The following is a 16,462-nucleotide window of genomic DNA, read 5'->3' as shown; positions in this document are numbered from 1 at the left end:
AGAGCTAAATCAGACTACTGCGATATAACAAATCTACATCCTCTTGTCTTCTCGGGGTTGGAATCGCTTCAGAAGTTGAGTTTGGAAGGAAACCACGTCCAGCATATTCATGATGATGTATTGTCGGGGTTGGGTCAAGTAAACATTATCAACTTTGAAGGAAACCGGATCGTATATTTGGATGAGCTAATGTTCTCAAATAACCGGAAACTCACAAATCTGTCCTTGGCCGACAACAAATTAACGCGCTTTAATCGAAGGACGTTCTAGCCGATCCTTTCATCCATTTCTTCACTTGATCTATGAATGAACCCAATTGATTGTAACTGTGATCTAAAGTGGCTTATTGGTTGGATAAATAAACCTATACACCTGATAAACAAGGACAAAACTATTTGTTCGTCAGAATCTCTGGAGCCTCTTCGTGAGAACCCCCCCCCCGGGGGGGGGGGGGGGATACTCACGTATATTGGGTATACGGGGATGTGCCGCTCGGAAGGGTGACTTTTTCAGGAAAGATCCTTAGACATGGGTCCCCTTTTCATTAAAAAAATCCTTAGACATGGGTCCCTTTTTCATTTATTCCTTTCCCCTCTTTTCTCCCTCATTTTCTCCTGGATTTTGGGATTTGCTCCTACATTGAAAATGCCTAAATCTCTCCCATCTCTAAATAAATGGACCCTTCGGTGATTGCATTTCCAGTGTACGAGGTGTACGCACTGACCTCTAATGGCCCGGTCCCACTGGCCGATGGACACAAAACGTATGCATAACGGACACAGCGGACGAGCAAAATTTCGGGTGTGGCTCCATCCGTTTTCATCCGCTCCAGAAATGGACAAAATTTGCGAAAATTTGCGAAAACAGAACGGAAAATAACGGACGTGGGTAGTATGTAGCGGGGATGTTAAACGGATGTTCATCGGAAGCCTAGCGGATGAAAGCGGATGGAAGTGGATGACAGCTCCGAAGGGGTTACCGGGGATAATTGTGAAGCGGACGCATAGCGGAAAGAGCGGATGCATAGCGGATGAAGCGGGTGCATCACGTACGCCTAACGGAAACTAAGGGGATGCCGAGCGGATGTATATCGGATGCAAACCGTTTACTGCGCATGCGGGGGGTATGAATTGCGTCCGCTCCGGGGATATAAAGGGATGCAGCACGCACGCAGTCATTTTATGGACCACCAACATCGTTGGGCATGGGAAAACACCTTGGACATTTTATATGTTTTAAAAAGGGCCTTTAGGCTGGGTTAAATATGGTAGATGGGTGTTTGAACTTATCTTTCAAAAGGAAAGAGGGACTTTAAATTTGATACGGGGAAAAGGGAGTTTGGACTTCTCTTTCAAAAGGAAAGAAAGGGATAGGGGACTTTCACTATGAATATGACGGACAAAGAAGCGGACAAAATATACAGTTCCTCATTCTACCCTCAACAATTGCTATGGTAGACAAAGGAACATCCCTTCACTGCTATTATGTACAAATGTGTAGAACAGTTGAATATGCATGTGACACCTGTTCTACACATAGCAGTGAAGGGATGTTCCTTTGTCTACCATAGCAATTGTTGAGGGTAGAATGAGGAACTGTATATTTTGTCCGCTTGCTTTGTCCGTCATTTTCATAGCGTTTGCATTTTGGACTACCAGTAAAACCAAGTTGGGCATTTCTGGGTCCATCAACATAGTCGGGCATGCAAAGTTTTAACCATTTTTTTCAAAGTTTTTACCAACACTTTATTAAGTAAACAAAATAATGCAAAGTTTTAACCATTTTTTCCAAGTTTTTACCAACACTTTATTAGACAAAACAAAAAAGCAAAGTTTTAACAAGTTTTTCCAAGTTTTTACCAACACTTTATTAAGTAAAAAAAAAAATTTTTTTTTTTTTAACCTATCCATTGTAGGACCCCACAACATACATTTAATAACAATAAACAGCTACAAGTATACAAAACATAGTAATGCAGTGTTCTTATGGCACAATCTCATCAGTCTTATGCAACAGTCTCAAGGAAGCATCCATTCTAATCATCTAGCATCTATCATCCTGTCTTGCCACTCCACTGATCCAGCTGGGGTGTTGCACCAGTGTCTCAGGAGGTTGCGCTGCTTCTTCCCTTCACGCGAAGCTCTGTTGGGGCCTTGTACATCCACAGTGTCCATCAGGTTACGTCCTTGCCTCCATTCACCAGGCTCCATGTCCCCATTCCCTTGTTGACGGTCGACAAGTCTGTTCTGCAACACTGGGTAGCGGGTGCGCATGAGATTGTGCAGGATGCAGCAAGCTTCCACGATGCTCTTCACAGTCTCTGGGTTATGCTGCATGGTGGTGAGAAGTATCTGGAACCTGTTGGCCAGGATGCCGAACGCGTTCTCCACCACCCGTCTTGCCCTGGACAGCCTGTAGTTGAAGATCCTCTCTTCACGGGCGAGGTATCTTGAACTGTACGGCTTCATGAGGTAGGTTCTAAGGGAGAACGCGTCATCACCAACTATGAAGTAGGGCACATCTTGTGTGTCATTGGGAAGGGGGTCTGGACCCGGAAAACCCATGATGAGGTTGCGTTCCAGCCCATCCTTGAGGTCGCTTGCGTTGTATATCTGGGCATCCGAAGCTGACCCTTTGCTTGAAGCATCGATGTAGATGAACTTGTAGTCAGCATCAACCATGGCAAAGAGGAGGATACTGTAGAAGCCCTTGTAGTTGTAATAAGTGGACCCTGAGTTGGCTGGAGCTTTGCAGGCCACGTGCTTCCCATCTATGGCTCCAACGGTGTGGGGAAAGTTCCACCTCTGATACCAATCTTCTGCAAGTTGTCTCCAGCCTTGTTCATTGGTGGGGCACCTGAGGAGCTCGTCCACGTATTCTTCAACGATGGCCTCTACCACTTCTCTGACGACTTTGCTGATGCTGTTGTGTGGCACCCTCCATGCATACTGCATGTTTCTGTATGTGGTTCCAGAGGCCAGGTGCCGCAGAGTCAGTGCCACCTTCAGTCCAGGGTCCAGGTTGGGACGGAAATTGGTGCTAGGCTTGGTCAACCTGGGTCTCAGACGCTCTACAAGTTCGTCAAACATGGCTGGTGGCATCCTCATGAAGTGATGGAATGCACGAGGGTCTTCATTCCTCAGCTCCACCATCAACTGGTCATACAGTCCAAACTCCTTTCTTCTCACGATCCATCCTCGAACCCACATAGCTCTTGGACGTCTCCTTCTTCTTCTTCTTCTCCTTCTGTCTAAAAGTTGATACAGTCTGAACAGGTTGTGGTTCTGCTGTTGAATGAGTGCAGCTATCATATGGACTCTTTGATCATCCATGGTGGAGAACAATTGATGATGTTGAAGACCAAGACCAAGGGTGATGAGGTCTGTACACCACGGCTGCTCGACTCATAATGAGATCCAGATGGTTTTCTCCCCCTTTTCATACAAAATATAGGTTGTCCGCTAGGTGTCCTTCTACATACTCTAGACATACTCTAGACATCCTAAATATACGAGATACATCCCCAGATACAAACGCTTTGTCCGTTTTGAATACTTTATATACGAGATGCATACGCTTACATCCTTTCTATTTCCGTGCTACTAACGATGTATAGACGTTCCATGTACCTTATCTTTCCTCCCTCTTTCCGTTTTCAGCTGCAGCGGATGTGAGTTGCGAGGATGCCCAGAGGATGCAGAGAGGATACAGCGGACGTTTAACGGATGATAACGGACATAGAACGTTTGTTGCTCGTATTTGTCGCGAATTTACATCGTACACGGCGGAAAGTTCATCCGTTCTAAAAGTTTTGTGCAGCTCAAAACTTTTTGCGCGGATGAAATCACAGTGGACGGATGCTCGACGGATAGAGCGTATGAAACACGTATGCAATGAGTACACAACGGATGCATAGCGTTTTTCAACGGATGGCAAGATTTTTTGTACGTGTTACATCCTCTTTGCATCCGTAAGTGCAGTGGGGCCGGGCCTTTAGTCAGTGGGTGTACGTACGTAGCTCGTAAACTCAACTAGATCCCGGGGTACCACATATATCAGGACCCCATGGGCTCTATACCGGGTACTCATATGGCATAATGCGCGCTAGGTATGGTATCCGCCAGTATAGGGGTCGTACCCCCGGAAACTTGTAGCGCTTCGCATGCTGAAAGATCGGCAGCTATACCCTGCGTACCCTCTGCCCAGCAGCCGGGCAGCAGCGGGGCTCAAGCAGGGAGCTATATATAGCCAATGCTTGAGAGCTCGTGTACGGGTACGTTAACAGGAAAAGTCCTTCAATTAAAACAGATGCTAGAGGTGCTAGCACAGTATTATTATGTTGCATGGTCTTTTCATCTTTATGTGTGTAAACTACTTGTAAACTACATGTAGTATGGTACAGTTTACTAATAAAGAACTTTATCGAGAAACTGCAAAATTATTGGCCATTGTATTATTACACACATAGGTGCATTACTATCCTGGCTGTGTATTAAAAGCTGTGCTATTAGTATTGATTCTCAACATTTCAAACACCACTGTGTAAAACTCAACCAATTTCACTAAAAATCGATACTTTAGTGACAATCAATAAGATCTAAATAGCAGTAATATACATTTTTTAACTTTCCGATGTTAGAAAGAATAATTTAAAAAATCAAATTGTGAGTCCACTGTCGAACTTGCCGATCAGCCGCATCGGCATAATTGTGTGCATCTCTGTGTTATGAGTGTATTGACTATTCATGTATTTAAATGCTGCCTATTAACGCGTAGTGCAGTGCTAAAGGTCAATATGCATTAGCGTTGACTCTCCATGTGCTTTGCTGGAGTGTATTATTACAGCTTAAAAAATGTAATATTTGAAGTTTGAAATCCTTAGACATGGGTCCATTTTTGACAAAAAATCATTAGACATGGGTACCTATTTCAGCAAAAGGACCCTTGGATGTGGGTAAGGGTTCGGAGGTCTCAGCCGCACACCCCCGTCCGACTATAATCTGCTTGATGTTGATCCAAATGAACTCTGTATAATAAATGGTCTATTGTTTCTGATTCCCCCGCCTCCATTGGCTTGGTTGTAATCAACGTGCTGTTGTATCACTACCGATGGCAGTTGAGGTACAAACTCTTTCTCTTGAAACTGGCCGCAGTGGGCTATAAAGAGATGCGAGACGCTCGAGACCACAATGACTACGAGTTTGACGTGAACATCATTTTCTACGAAGATGACGAAGAATGGATTCGCGAACAGCTCCGACCGGCTCTCGAAGAACGGCTACCACAGTTTCAGAGGAACGTCTTCGGTGACGAAGACCTTGTATTGGGTATGCATTACTTAGATTCTGTCGATTACGTGGTGAGCCACAGTTACAAGACCATCATAGTGCTTAGCAGAGCTGCTGTGCAAGACCACTGGTTAATACTCAAGTTCCGTACGTCCATGGACCACTTGAGTGACACTCTGACTGAATTCGTAGTCGTGGTCTTCCTCGAAGACATCCCAGATGATGAAATGCCATTCTTATCGAGGTTGTATCTCAGTGATGGCAGACCCTATATCCACTGGACTGAGGACGCGAGAGGACAAGAATGTTTCTGGGATGAATTGACCAAAAATGTGACCATTAATCTAAGGACGAATGACTTGATCCCAAATGAATAGCATAACAGTCATGTAGGAACATAGAGAAACGTTTGATGGTTATCAGTGATGAAAATGGTAGTAGTAGTAGTAATAGTAGTAACTAGCAGCAGTATTTAAAGTTATAATAGTAGTAGCAGCAGCAACATTAAAAGTGTTAGTCGTAGTAGTAGTAGTGGTTGTAGTAGTAGTATTAGTAGTAGTAGATTAATCGCTCTACTAATATTGTTACTGTTATACATAATTGTCTTCACTATCATCAGTATTATTATAATCTTTATACCCCATCCTCGTCATCATCATTATTATTAATATTATCATTGTTATTATTATTATTATTATTATTAATAGTATCATTATTATTGTTATTATTGTTAACATCATCATCATCATCATCATCACCACCATCGCCATTAGCATTATTGTTTCTGATGTTCTTGTTCTTGTTTCTGTTAAAGGTTTACATTGGAACTTAAATCTGTAAGAAAATCGGTTAGATAATTGGCAATCATAGAATTAACGTGTATCATCGTGGTATGATGATTTTATGACATGGTTGGATGCAAATCTTTATAATGCTTGTGTCGCAGTTTCTTTCTATTTTTCAATATTACAATTACAATCACCATTTGCTGAATAAGAGAATTTGCATTTAAAGGTTTATACTTACTGATTCCCATTACTCTAAGGCTTAGCGCACACTACACGATCTGACTGCGATCCGATTTTGGAAGAATTTACAACAGCATTTTATATAAACATTTCAACAAGTAAAATCTTTAATGATTGCGGATTTGTTTAATCATGGAATTAATAGAATCTAACTTTTAGGGGATTTCAAGCTTACTTCTTCAAGAAACAGATCGCAGTCGGATCGTGTAGTGTGCGCCGGTAAGTGTTAGTGTAAGTATTTATGGAGTAGTAAATCTCTTCAAGGCAACCAAAAAGCCATGTCCATGACACCTCTATAACGACGGACTTTTCTGTAGATTAAGATTTGGAACATAACACGAGAAGCTTAATGATAATTCGAGGTCAAATTAAGTTTTTTTTTCTCATTGCCATTTTTTAATTCAACATTGTATCTTAAATCTCTCGGTGTCAAGGAGATTTCCTCAAGAATACCGATCTCTGAAAATGTATAAATTCTCGCCATCGAACATGACTGTGGAATAGCTTAATGCTTTATAATTATATACGTTTATGTACATTTCTGTAAATTATGCCAGTCACAACAAAATATGCATGTTTTTAATAGCATTTTGAATACTTCACACATTATTATCACATTGATGTATGATAGTTCACCTTTTCATTGTAAAACGCTGTGTCAAAGGAATATTATGGCGTATTGCAACAACATTTATGTGTACCTGTGTTTCTCACAGTTTAGACGAAAAGGTCACAACTATGGATGTACGGAGCGAGAAAAGAGGAGGATGGGGTGTCCCCGTCCAATTTGAGCTTTTTTTAAACATGATAATCAGTGATGAGAAATGCGAGAACCTGGAAAGTAGCAATCTGTTGTCTTTTCGAAACAAATTTACAGAAGGTAATTATGGAATGAGAGAGATTTTCTTCATTCAGCCAGGAAAATTTAGGACATTATTTTTACGAGTTTAATAATGTAGTCATACAATCAACAATGTTTCCCATGCCATGGGAGGGGGGGGGGGGTAGTGAAAACAATTTGTACTGTGTCATGGCGATTTTCTGTTTGATTATTCTAGTCATGCTAGCTACAGTCCGCATTAAAATATGTATTTCTTGATTTCTTCATAGCATTAGTCCGTCATAGTCTGTGCTAGATATTTCAATTTATCTTTGAAACGATATCTGCTCTTAGGCTGGCGGGAGTGTTCGAAACCTCGAACCCCGCCACCCCGTCCCCTCTAGTTACACATACATACATGACTTGAAAGAGATAGAAACATGATATTTAGAGAAAGAAAAATGGATACCTAGTTCCCTACTCCTTTCACATTTTCTTTTTCTCCTTTCCTGATGTTTCAACAAAATGTATCAAACCTCTACGCATTCTTAATTGTTATTGTTTGATGCCAAGCTTTATGAAACTGGACCCTGGTTTCCTTTCTTTATCTATTAATGTGAGCACTTAAAGAAAACGCGAGAACCTGAAGATATGAGATAGAAAATGACGAGAATTTCGAGTACCTGAAAACTAGCAATAGGCTCTTGTCTTTTCAAAACGAACTGACGAAAGACAATTATGAAGCGAGAGGGATTTTCCTCTTACAGCCAGGGATTTTTTTTTTTTTTAATTTATTACAATCAAGCTATAGCTACTGCCCGCTTAAAATTCTTCTGAGCATTAATCTGTGCTAGATATTTCAATTTCTCCTAGAAAGGATATCTGCCCTCTATACATGTAATTATATCAGGCTGATGGGAATGTTCGAAACATCGAACCCCGCCACTCCACCCCCTAGTTACATGTACGTAAATAATTCTGATACTATTATCTAATTTATTTAACTGCTGTCAATATTCAAGTAAAATTTCTTCAGACTTCTATACCACCTTTCTCTCTTCTGTTTCTCCCATGCTCTCTCTCTCTCTCTCTCTCTCTCGAAATAATATATATACATATATATTTATATATAAAAATATACAATGTATATCCCCTTCCTGCTACTCCTCCTTTCTTTAACACTTGTCTTACCTATCTACTTTAATCCCTTCATTCTTGTTTTCTCATTTTCTTCATCTTAGTTATGCCTATTTCCCTTCTCCTTTCACTCTTTCTCTTTCTATTTTTCTGATGTATTAGCAAATATGTAAGTGTTTCAAACTATTACTCATCTTCATGCAAGCAGAAAGATGAAAAACAAATATATTAGTAACATCATTACATTTTAAATATCACACAATCATTTTATATACATAAATGAACATTATATATACATTTCCAATCAAAAGCTATCAAATTGTTTTATATAAATACCTGGGAATATGTACTACATGTATATAAACATCATTGTGATAATGGCAGAGCATAAGATGGGGTAGTAACAACTAACAACACACATTCTTAATTTTCTTCTTCCCCTTGATCTTTTTCTCTATAGGGACTTTAATTTCAAGAGCAGGTTGAGTAATGAGGAGCGGTAAACATATTTGTGAGCGTTTTCATTGTTATTATGCATGTGTGGAAGAACATCAGAGAAAGAAATGTTCCCTAAAAAGCATGGCTCTTCAAATACCTTCATATTCTAAATATGACGTGTAACAGCTTTAGAAAGTGGGCCTAATTTGTATGCCACATGTTTGTGTAGTCCTAAATACATCTTTCTGTGTACAGTGCTTTGTTACTTTTAACAAGACTGGGCCAAATTTCTTATCACTTGCCCTTGCAGTACACATCAAAACTGACATGCTACATGATCAAACTTTTTCAGATCGATTCCACACCTTACGAAGTACGAACAATGCATACTACTGTAATATCACAGATTTTGATCACATGTTTCCCCCATTTGAAATTTGGGAGCATCTGCCATGAGCAAATAAAAATAACATATAATATTTTGTAATTGTATGCAATGGGTAAACATAATCGCAGTAGTTGATTTACACAAAATCTGTGAAAAGAAAAGAAAACATATTTGGACTTTACATAGCACACGTCCAAAAAATAACTCTTATACTATTGCTGCCAATATTGCAAATACAATTTCTTCAGATTTCAATACCACCTTTTCCTCTCCTATTTCTGCTATGCCTTCTCTCTCTCAATCTCTCTCTCTCTATCTTTCTCTCTCTCTCTCTCTCTCTCTCTATATATATATATATATATACTGTATACCTCCTCCTGCTACTCCTCCTTTCTTCAACACTTCTCTTACCTCTCTACTTTAATCCCTTCATTCTTGTTTTCTCACTTTCTTCACCCATCTCTCTTTATACCTACTTCTCTACTCTTTTCACATTGTCTCTTTCTCTTTTTCTGATTTATCAACGAAATATATGATATGAGTTTATCAATCTCAGGACCTACGCATTCTAAATTGTTTTAACATTGATGAAAAGCTTTATGAAACTGGAGCCTGGATCCCGTTCTTTGTCTACTAATGTGAGCACTTGAAGAAAACTCGAGAACCTGAAGATAATGAGATAGAAAGTGAGAGTAATTACGAGTACCTGAAAACTAGCAATCTCTTGTCTTTTTAAAATGAACTTTCCTCTCAAAGGACTTTCAAGCCGATCCTTTCCTCCATTTCTTCACTTGATCTATCAATGAACCCAATTGATTGTAACTGTGATCTAAAGTGGCTTATTGATTGGATAAATAAATGTATACACCTGATAGACAAGGATAAAACTATCTGTTCGTCAGAATCTCTGGAGCCTCTTCATGACAAACCCCTGCTTGATGTTGATCCAAATCAACTCTGTATAAAAAAAAATTGACAGATATGGCCGATATATTTTCGAAACTTTATTGAGTCATAAATATTGATAAAAAAAGCTTCGGCTAGTTATAAACTTAATCTATACAAAATAAATCATATTGTCGCAATAATTTTATGAAAATAGGTAACGAACAATTATTCCACTTTACGGGTAACAATGTATGACCCCCCCCCCCCCAAGGCAGATTACAAAATTAGATAGCTCTGGAATACACCAAGTTACTTTGAGTAACCTATAAAATCAATTTGATATCTCCCACTTAGGAAGAAATACATCTAAACCTGTATTCTCATTTCTGCTTGTACAAGAATAAAGCACTTTTTGATGACACGCGCATACTAATTGTTATGTAGCACTTTACAGGTAAATCCCATTTCGGCGAAAAAGGTATCAAAATGGACTTGAGGGAAACAAGTCATTAAACGACAATTCAAAATTAAAGCGGTTGCGGCGCAATCTCCAAACAATTGGAGGGGGGGTCCCAGCTCCCCCCCCCACCCATTCCAGTACAGTAATGGTTAATAAAGCATACTTTCGATATCTGGCTTGTATTGACTGCCTTAAGTTTGCTGTTCTTTTGTAGCTGTATATATATATATATATATCTATTTTTGTAATGTGATTTTAAACGTAATTTTAATCATTATACTGAATATTTATTTTTTATTCGGTGTGCCCTACATTAAGAAACGTTGCCTTTTCATTTTGGTCGATTCATCCTTAAAAGATGAAAAAAGGGTATTCTTTAGCTAGCTGGTTGTTAGGTCAGTTTCAGATCGATTGGCTATTAAAAATCCTCTTTTTCTAAAACATGACAAGACAATCTGTAATGTTGGACTACACTTTCATGCCATATGTGTGTAGTCCCATGTACATATTCTGAGCGCAGTGGATGTGATTTTCAGCATTTATTTAATCATTCATGACTCAAAAACCACACAGTTTACAACAATACTTGTGCGTTATATAATCAACTGTTCACTTCCTTTCAGAGGGTCTCAATAATAAAACTGGCATGCAAAAATCAAAATGCAACGTTTACGTGATCGCATATAATTCCGATTACACTTTGAATGGCCCTTTCCAATAGCTATTGAAGTGTGCGAATGAAATTGCGATCACGTGGTCTTGTGTAATCCGAATATGATCTCCATGTGACATGCAGACAAATGCTATACCCATGAGTAGATTCCGCGGATGTCTGTCCGATCGTGTTGACGTTAATTACAATCTGAGAATAAGCATGATTAAAGGGTTTACAGCCAGGTGACCATAAGTGAGAAAGACAGAGAGAGAGAGAGAGAGAGAGAGCGAGCGCATACTATTTTATGAACACTCTAGCCTTCCAAACGGCCAAAGAGGCCGAAAAACAGTGAAAACCTAATCATCATGTCATCAAGCGCACACAGGTATTTCACGAACCTAAACTACATACGCAATATTAACATGTTGGGATTTTCTTCCAAGGTTTCAGCCCAGAGAGCTTTCCTAATAACTTACCATCAGACTGCTCGCAATGTATTCCTATAAATCCTCCGAGGCAGGAGCAGCTAAACCCATCAAGCTCCTCAACGCAGGTCGCTCCGTTAAAGACAAGGATGGGAGTAATATGATTTAAAGGTACAATGTCCCATTTGCAGGCCATCAAAATGAAAAGGTTAAATTCCAACGGCATTTGAAAGATAATACGATTTTAGAACTTCCCTAAAAAAGGTGGGACTAAAAATTGTCTTCAAGTGGGAAAATAACGACTATTAGTTGTCAAATCGACTTAAGAGCTATAGAGCCAATAAGTAATAGTCTTGATTTTCAGACCATTGTACCGAATGGTCATACGTTTTATGCTGTGCAAAGATTCAATCAGTTTAATTTTGGCCATTACAAGAAGTGGGTTAATGATGTAGACAAATGATTATGTACCCTTTACAGCTCAGTCTATCAAAGATGAATAAAAAAGCCAGTCAGTCACTCAATAGTGTCTGACAGTGAAGTCTAGCAATTTAACGGGTTTCCTTGCATAATTTGAATATTAGGACACTGCTAACGTTTAAATTTCACGGATAGGACATACATGACATATTCATAATTCCTGCAAAGTTGTACAGAATTTGAGGTTGGCTGCAAAAGGGACATAGTACCTTTAAGGTCAGTGTAAGGTCAACGTGACATTTTGACTTATTGCAGGCTATAATTTCAGCCATGCATTTAATGTTTTGAGTGGATTTCGCTTAATAATGATATATTTGTTTTTATCCTGTAATGAGTGCAAAATTATATAAATCATTCATTTATTGCAACCATGAGTTGGATTTCATACAGTAAAAAAGGCAGGCATAAAAATGGTTCACAGTATAGTTATATGTATATATACTTTGTACAATAAAACTGTATAAATTGACACTTTAAATACATAGATATGAAAGGAAGAAAAAGAAAAAACACTCAAGAGCAATCGCATTTAAGCATAATTATAAGGTACATAGGACTTCACAGGACCAATAATCATATATCAACTGACTTCAACGTATTGTTCAACAATTAAAATTGAGAAAGATTTTGAAAGAAAGAGAGAGACAGTAAATCCAAATTGAGTGGTGGTATAATGCATTATTCCTAAAAAAATATATCCAGTCAAATTCAATTGATATTAAATTTGTTACATTCTAAATTATTTTGAAATTCATATAATAAGAAAATGTGTAATTTAAGTAAAACGTTTACACAGCACTTTAATTCAATATAAAATTGGCAATAATGATTATTAATTAAATATAATACCCTGTACAAAGCTTGAGTACATGTACTCCCAAGTTTGATACTAATACACCAGTGTCGTATAATAATAACAGGTATGTAAAACAAGATTTAAACATAAATATATGGACCAATAATCATATATCGACTGACATCAACATATTGTTCAGAACAGTTAAAATTGAGGAAGATTTTGAAAGAAAGAGAGAGACAGTAAACCCAAATTGAGTGGTGGTATAATGCATTATTCGTAAAAATTAATCCAGACAAATTCGATTGATATCAAATTTTTTACATTTTCAATTATTTTAAAATTCATATAATAAACAAGGGTGTAATTTAAGTAAAATGTCTACACGGTATTTTAATTCAATATAAAATTGGCAATAATGATTATTAATTAAATTTAATACCCAGTACACAGTTTGAAGACACTAATAAACCGGTGTCGTATGATATTCACAAATATATAAAATAGGATTGATGTCTTATTATTAAAATTATTAAATTTGATTAACGAGAATATACTCAATAAAAAGGACAATAAAAATACATTAAATTTGGCAAGATCATTGTAGATTAAACAGACACCAGGGTATGAAGCTATTTTTGTATCTATTAGTTTTGCATTTGGGAGGGTACAGGTCTTTGCTGTTCCGAAGAGAGTATCTTGTTTCTCTTGGAGCAGGAAGAAGATGATTTAGCATATGACTGGGGTTACGAATTTGGGTAAACAAATTAAGGCATAGTTTTTGTCTACGTACAGAAAGAGATTGGAGGTTAAGAGAGACAAGGGCGTCAGAGTATGATAGTCCAGGAGAAATGATTCTAACTGCCCTTTTTTGGATTGACTCTAACATTTCGGATTGTTCTTTGGTCAGACCTCCATGAAATACTTGGCAAGCATACTCTAACACCGATCTAATGCATGCCACATAGTATCTGCACATATCAGTCTGATTTAAACCTGCCCTTCGTAATTGAACAAGAAGGTACAAGCGTTTTGCTGCTTTAGTGTAGGTTTCTTTCACGTGGGTATCCCAGTTAAGTTTGTTATTGAGGTACAAACCGAGTAGCTTAACATCCTGAACCCTCTCTACTTGATTTCCACCGATGGTAAGATATGGTAAGTTTGGATCGTCTGTCATGAAGCAAACAACCATTTCCTTGGTCTTCATTGGATTTATCTGCATATCATTTAAGTCAGACCAGTGTGCAAGTTCATTGAGGGTATTCTGAATCGTGCCATTTTCACCATATGGACATATCTCATACAATGTTGTGTCATCAACATATTTGACAACGGGAAGATTACAACCTAAATCCGTTATCATAATTATAAACAACAGTGGTCCCATTTTAGTCCCTTGTGGGACACCCCCATTAACTGTCAACCACTCAGATCTTATTTGATCGATTTTAACTCTTTGCTTTCTTTGACAGAGGAACGCTCTTATCCAATTAACAAGTGTAGGATTCACCTGCAAATTTCCCAACTTTCTAAGAAGTAAATCGTGATTTATCCTATCAAAAGCTTTCTTGTAATCTACCAACACAATCCTCACAGCCTTTCTCTTAGCATCTGTTTCAAATGACCAATTGTTAAGGAGATTGATCAAGGCAAGTACAGTTGAGGACCCTGGTATGTTCCCATACTGGTTTGGATCAACATGGGGGAGATAATCATTCCAAACCCATTTACACACATAACTTTCTAATATTTTTGCTAACACTGGTGTTAGGGAGATCGGTCTCAGATCGCTCTCGATGGAAACAGGGGGGTTTGTCTTGGGTAAGGCAATTATATCTGCAGATTTCCAAATAGACGGTACAAACCCTTCGGCAATGGAAGCGTTGAAAATGGAGCAAACCGGCTCCGCTAGAATAGGGGAGAAATCTCTGAGAATCCAGGAAGGAATCCCATCTGGACCAGGTGCTTTTCTCACGTTAATATATCTCAACTGTCTTTCTACGTCATGAGGAGGAATGATATATGCATCAGGTGAAATATTATGCTCGAGGAATGATGACGTACCAGTAGCTTCTAACGGCGGAAGGTCTTCCGAGACCGAAGCAAAGAAGGAGTTGATCATGTTGGCTAAAATACTTCTGTCACCGTTTGCGATGCCATTTGAAAGGTTGGATAATGGGTCATACGAAGACTTCTGACCAGTGAGGTTCTTAACTTCTTCCCACCAGTTGTGATGATGCTTATTATTTATCTGATCAACTTTAGTTTGGTAGTACTTTTTGCGTAAGGTTTTTCTCATGCGATTGACTTTATTCCTCAGCAAATTGTATAGACTCAAATTATTGGAAAACAAAGCTCGTTGACGCTTACTGACCAATTCTCGGAAATGGTCAGTTACCCACGGTCGTTCGCTTTCAACCCTCGAAACAGTCTTGAATGGGAAATGTTTTTCAATCAATGAGATAAGCAAGCTTTCGAATTTCTCATACTTATCAAGACATGTCAAAGCTCGGTACAATGGGTTCCAATTTATCTTCTGGAGGTCAGACTCGAACAAGGCTTTGGCATTTTCACTAATACATCTAACTTTCATTATCCGTTTCCTTGCGAACGGTGCCGAGAATGAAGGCTTAGGTGAACAAATCACAACCTTATGATCTGATAATCCAAGAGCAGCTTCTATTTCAGGATCATTATAGTATTCAGCCATATTGGTGTAGATTAGATCAAGTTTTGCTCCCTGACGTGTAGGCTTCTTCACTATTTGTTTTAATTTGTAATTTCGTTTCAAGTATACATCAGGCATGTGATTGAAATCACCCATCAGGATGATACCTGCGCTAGGGTATCTGCATAAAATACTGTCCAAGGAAGAATAAATATGTTGCAACATTTGGTCATGTTCAATTTTAGAGTTGTGCGGAAGATACAAAGTACCTAGAATGATTGGGTTAAACCGTCTTGGTAAGCGCTTTGGTTGCATCTTGATCCATATCGATTCTACTTGATTTTCCGACAATTCAGAAAGCACACTAAAGGGCACAGATGTATGGATATAACACGCGACCCCACCACCAGTGGTATGGTCCCTGTTACAACGGATCGGGTGGTGATAATTATCAATAGTTAACGAACAGTCTGGAATAGTAGATTGACACCAGGTTTCAGTAATACAGCATACATCCACTTTCTTGTTTAATAAAATAACTGATAGCTCATCAAGTTTCGGGATTAACGATCTGGCATTCGTGTTCATTAGTGTAGGTGTGTTCCATTTATTTATCTTTACTCTTATCAAATTTTGGTTATTAACCTCGGACTGATCGCAACTCGTGTTTCTCTTCTTTGACAAGAGCACTGTGATTCTACGTTGTTTTTTTGTACCAGAACGGACACCTCTGTGGGTTGGAGGTTTTCGGCAAATTCCCAAGTCATTAATTCGTTTCCAAACGGGGGCAGGGAGCCTATTAGGCACATGAGCAGAAGCGCGAATATCTAGTAGAGACGAAGTAGAATAGGTACGATTTACAGACTGGCTGATAGGTCGAGCTTCAAATTGCTTATTTTCAAGAGGACCTGGGTTCGACTTGACATCACCACAACACATAATCTCAATGTTAAAACAAGCGGTAGAGTTACTGTAGTATGAAATACAGGAT

The 16,462-nt window shown here is 38.7% G+C and overlaps 1 pseudogene; it reads left to right on the top strand.

The window, feature by feature from the left end:
* Positions 1-306: 306 nt before the first annotated feature.
* Positions 307-5,665, top strand: LOC115927706 (annotated as a pseudogene).
* Positions 5,666-16,462: the final 10,797 nt, after the last annotated feature.

The sequence above is a fragment of the Strongylocentrotus purpuratus genome, unplaced genomic scaffold (assembly GCF_000002235.5).
Source record: "Strongylocentrotus purpuratus isolate Spur 01 unplaced genomic scaffold, Spur_5.0 spur5_scaffold_20, whole genome shotgun sequence".
Classification (NCBI taxonomy): Eukaryota; Metazoa; Echinodermata; class Echinoidea; order Camarodonta; family Strongylocentrotidae; genus Strongylocentrotus; species Strongylocentrotus purpuratus.
Note: the sequence above shows the minus strand (reverse complement) of the source record. Positions and strands in the feature narration are given on the sequence as shown.